Source organism: Lolium perenne, chromosome 4, assembly GCF_019359855.2.
Source record: "Lolium perenne isolate Kyuss_39 chromosome 4, Kyuss_2.0, whole genome shotgun sequence".
NCBI classification, from domain to species: domain Eukaryota; kingdom Viridiplantae; phylum Streptophyta; class Magnoliopsida; order Poales; family Poaceae; genus Lolium; species Lolium perenne.
The window spans coordinates 69,676,285-69,681,600 of NC_067247.2; the positions used below are offsets into that span (position 1 = coordinate 69,676,285).

General features: G+C 45.7%; 1 long non-coding RNA gene across 1 annotated transcript; it reads left to right on the forward strand.

Moving 5' to 3' along the window:
- The first annotated feature begins 940 nt into the window (after positions 1-940).
- Positions 941-2,223, forward strand: LOC139830854 (uncharacterized). Its single transcript, XR_011744352.1, has 3 exons — positions 941-1,213; positions 1,324-1,394; positions 1,875-2,223. It is a non-coding gene; the product is annotated as an uncharacterized lncRNA (long non-coding RNA).
- Positions 2,224-5,316: the final 3,093 nt, after the last annotated feature.

The following is a 5,316-nucleotide window of genomic DNA, read 5'->3' on the forward strand; positions in this document are numbered from 1 at the left end:
CTAACTAAAGCCATGAATCATGGTGGAAGTTTCAGTTTGGACACAAATCCTCAATCTCTTATGAGAATATTATCTGTTGTTGAATGCTTAAGCATTAAAAAGAGGAGTCCATTATCTGTTGTCTATGTTGTCCCGGTATGGATGTCTAAGTTGAGAATAATCAAAAGCGAGAAATTCAATGCGAACTTTCTCCTTAGACCTCTGTACAGGCGGCATAGAGGTACCCCTTTGTGACACTTGGTTGAAACATATGTTATGCAATGATAATCCGTGTTAATCCAAGCTAATTAGGACAAGGTGCGGGCACTATTGGTATACTATGCATGAGGCTTGCAACTTATAGGATGTCTTATACATAACACATATGATTTATTACTACCGTTGACAAAATTGTTTCTATGTTTTCAAAACAAAAAGCTCTAGCACAAAAATAGTAATCCATGCTTCCCTCTGCGAAGGGCCATTCTTCTACTTTATTGTTGAGTCAGTTTACCTATTCTTTCCATCTCAGAAGCAAACACTTGTGTAAACTGTGTGCATTGATTCTTACATGTTTACCTATTGCACTTGTTATATTACACTACTAGGAAAAGGCTTATAGCCGCACTCCTTACCGCCGGCGAGTATGATTTGAAGATGCCGGCGGTAAGGCCTTCCAGGGTCGCCTCACCCTACCGCCGGCGAGTTTGAAACGAAGATGCCGGGGGTACCTGCATTAACGCCGGCGAGCTTGAAACGAAGATGCCGGGGGTAACAGGTAGCAGGGTGGGCCACCCAGGCTGCACTTACCGCTGGCATTTGCGGGCCGTAGTTGCTGGCGGTAGTGTGCCCTGCCACCAGCGAAACCGCGTCCAGAGCGCCGGGGGTAACGTGCTCGTATGGGCCTTCCGACGGAAAATTACCGCATCCACGCGCCTTATCGATCGCACCAGCCTTATCTCTTCCTCATCTTCTCTTGTCCACCGTTCCTCTCTCCTCTCTGTCTCTGTCGGTCAAACTCCCACGGGAGAAAATCCGCCGCCGCCTCCTCCCTCCCCGTCCAGGCCCAGATCGTCCCGCCCCGCCCCGCCCCGCCCCGAACCCTCGATCGCCGCGGTAGAACACCGGCGAGGGAGCGCGAGAGGCTTCTGCGCGAAGGATTCAGCCATGGCGAGCGCGGATCTGCTGCGGAGGGAGGAGGAGTTCTACGAGTCCCTCTTTGATTCCGCCAAAGGTTAGCTCAATATTGTTTCAAATTCGCTGGATCTCGATGCTAGTTTTGTCCAGAGTTTGTTGCCTAATGCGGCGTTTTTTCCCCTGGGTATTTATGTATTGTTGACGCAGGCGGTTCCGGCAAGGCGCGTGGGCAGATGATCGAGAAGAAGATTGAAACCCTCGAGGACATGGCCACCAGGGTGAGGAGCCTGCTCGTCCGTAATGTTACTTTGTTCGATTATTCTCGTTATGGAAGATAGCGCGCCAGTTCTGGTTCTTCTAGGTTGAAAACATGACATGTAGAACGATGCTCCCTCGTGGGATTCTTGTGGGAAGCAATTGGAATTAACGCTAACTTACCACCGTTTCACTGCCTCAAATGTCAGCCCTTATCTTAGGGAAATCTGTAGTAGAGCAGGTGCGCTTTGCGCACCTTTCCACTTTTTTATTTTCCACCTCATCTTAACCTGAACTAGTCGCTATCCTAGCTACATCAGTATCGGTAGATTTCAGTTTGGTTTTCCAAGGCAGGGAAGCAGATTTTGTGTTAGTTAGACTGCTTGGTGGAAGACAAACAGGTTATAACATACTTGCTCATTTCCTTTGGAAGTAATTGTTTCTTCTACCAATGTTGGTTGGCATCACATATACAGCTAAACAAGTGTTCCTCTTTGCTGCAGGATCTCATACACATCTGAGACATAACTCATGAGCGGCACCCTTGCAGCAAGGAGGAGACGCGCGGCTCCACCAGGCCGTCGCCGTCAAGAGCGAGGATATGGCTCTTCCCTTGCGCCGGGCCGCGGTTGAGCGACGCAGAGACGCCTCCGCTAGCCAGCCGCTGGTGAGACCGAGGAGGAGGCGCGAGGCACGGAGGGCTCCAGCAGGCCGCTGCGTCAAGCGCGAGGAAAGGGTTCCTCCCTTGCATGTGGTCACCACCGACGACGAGCGACAGCACCAACACGGCCGTACCGCCGAGCACGCAGCAGGTAAGAGCACCGCTACCTTCGAGCTCGAGGAGGCTGGTCACAGGCCTAGAAATAAACATGCCCGTACCAGCGATTTTGTGTTATATTGTCTTATTTCACAATGCTTCATCCATCTTATCAGTTGAATGATAATACTTCTTTGTTGCTTTCCTCAGTTAAGACAAGAGATGTAGAACTCAACTGGGTTGAACAAGCTTGAAGATAATTTTCTGAATTTGATCTTATACTGAGATAAGTAAGAGCCTTGCGGTTCTAGCTCCTTTGTTCTGAGATCATATGTTCTGCAATCCTCTCATTCTGCCTTCCTATTTTTAGAACTAGCTAAATGATTATTCCATGCTTTTTCAGTTGTATTTCAGTTTTGAATTAAACCTGGCAGAGTACATGATTCACCTTTTTATTTGCTATCCTGTTCATTAGGTCATTCATCTGCTTTGGGATGATCTGAACACTTTACAATTTACAAACCTGCTTAGTCTGAAATGCCAGGCACATATATCAGCTCACTTTTGTGTCTCATGGGTAGTCTGAAACTCCCATGCATTTCATTTACCGCTCTTCTTCAGACTTGCCATTAGTTTTTCTGTAGCATACTCCTGGATAATAATTCAGTAGCAGTAGTTGGTAGTATAATAGCAAGAGGATATTCTTTACTTTTTTTTCTTTCAAAATGCCTTCTAAACATAAATGCTGCCATGGTAACTCATTAGATGGCAAGTCACGTATCTTGTTTTTTCGTGATGTTGCAGACTTGCAGTGTTGTTTGGCCGGAATCGGAGATGAACATGGCGAAGGCGAGCAGCAAGGAGAAGCAGCCCCCAGGAGCTCCTGGGCAGCGAGGAAGAGGATCGAGCGAATCGCGATCTAGGGATCATGGAGTGAACCTAGACGAATATTGTGTGCGGAGGAGCACGTCGGAGCAAAATTGTAATATGAGCAAAACTGTAATTACTGTTCAGTTTAAATACAATTATATAGAGAAACTTTGGATCGTATAGAATAAAGAGCGTATAGAATAAATAGTGAATTTGTTTTTATTCTATATCTGAAGGTTTTGTGATTTAATGTCAGTTTTTTTTTAAATCCTAAAATACAAACCGCAAGCACATAGGGCTGTTTGCCGGTGGTAACTTAAATTACCGCTGGCGAGCTGGGAGGTGCCGGTGGTACCTATTACCGCCGGCGAGTGGGGAAAACCGCCGGGGGTATTTCCACTTTACCGCTGGTAATTACGAATATGCCGACGGTAGCACATTACCACCGGCGAGGTTATCGCCGGCGAATTCGAAAGTGCCGGCGGTAAGCCTTTTCAGGGTGCCGGCGGTAACCCTTTTCCTAGTAGTGTTACTTTATGTTGACAATTATCCATGAGATAAACATGTTGAAGTTGAAATCAACCGCTGAAACTTATATCTTCCTTTGTGTTGCTTCAAAGCTTTCTACTAAGAATTTATTGCTTTATGAGTAACTCTTATGCAAGTCTTATTGATACTTGTCTTGAAAGTATTATTCATGAAAAGTCTTTGCTATATGATTTGGTTGTTTACTCATTGTCTTCATCATTGCTTCGAATCGCTGCATTCATCTCATATGCTTTACAATAGTATTGATCAAGATTATGATAGCATGTCACTTCAGAAATTATCCTTGTTATCGTTTACCTACTCGAGGGCGAGTAGGAACTAAGCTTGGGGATGCTTGATACGTCTCAAACGTATCCATAATTTCTTATGTTCCATGCTACTTTTATGATGATACTCACATGTTTTATACACATTATATGTCATTATTATGCATTTTCCGGCACTAACCTATTGACGTGATGCCGAAGAGCCAGTTGCTGTTTTCGGCTGTTTTTGGTTTCAGAAATCCTACAAAGGAAATATTCTCGGAATTGGACGAAATCAACGCTCAGGGTCTTATTTTTCCACGAAGCTTCCAGAAGACCGAAAGGATCACGAAGTGGGGCGACGAGGTGCCGCCACACTAGGGCCACGTGGCCTAGGGAGGGCCGCGCCGCCCTAGCGTGTGGGGCCCCTGTCAGCCCTCCGACTCCGCCCTTCCGCCTACTTAAAGCCTTCGTCGTGAAACCCTCTGTACCGAGAGCCATGATACGGAAAACCTTCCAGAGACGCAACCGCCGCCAATCCCATCTCGGGGGATTCAGGAGATCGCCTCCGGCACCCTGCCGGAGAGGGGAATCATCTCCCGGGGGGCTCTTCATCGCCATGATCGCCTCCGGATCGATGTGTGAGTAGTTCACCCCTGGACTATGGGTCCATAGCAGTAGCTAGATGGTTGTCTTCTCCTCATTGTGCTATCATGTTAGATCTTGTGAGCTGCCTATCATGATCAAGATCATCTATTTGTAATGCTACATGTTGTGTTTGTTGGGATCCGATGAATATTGAATACTATGTCAAGTTGATTATCAATCTATCATATATGTTGTTTATGTTCTTACATGCTCTCCGTTGCTAGTAGAGGCTCTGGCCAAGTTGATACTTGTAACTCCAAGAGGGAGTATTTATGCTCGATAGTGGATTCATGCCTCCATTGAATCTGGGACAGTGACAGAAATTTCTAAGGTTGTGGATGTGCTGTTGTCACTAGGGATAAAACATCGATGCTTTGTCTAAGGATATTTGTGTTGATTACATTACGCACCATACTTAATGCAATTGTCTGTTGTTTGCAACTTAATACCGGAAGGGGTTCGGATGATAACCTGAAAGTGGACTTTTTAGGCATAGATGCATGCTGGATAGCGGTCTATGTACTTTGTCGTAATGCCCTGATTAAATCTCATAGTACTCATCATGATATATGTATGTGCATTGTTATGCCTTCTTTATTTGTCAATTTCCCAACTGTAATTTGTTCACCCAACATGCTATTTATCTTATGGGAGAGACACCACTAGTGAACTGTGGACCCCGGTCCATTCTTTACATCTGAAATACAATCTACTGCAATTGTTCTTTACTGTTCTTCGCAAACAAACATCATCTTTCACACTATACGGTTAATCCTTTGTTTTCAGCAAGCCGGTGAGATTGACAACCTCACTGTTACATTGGGGCAAAGTACTTTGATTGTGTTGTGCAGGTTCCACGTTGGCGCCGGAATCCCT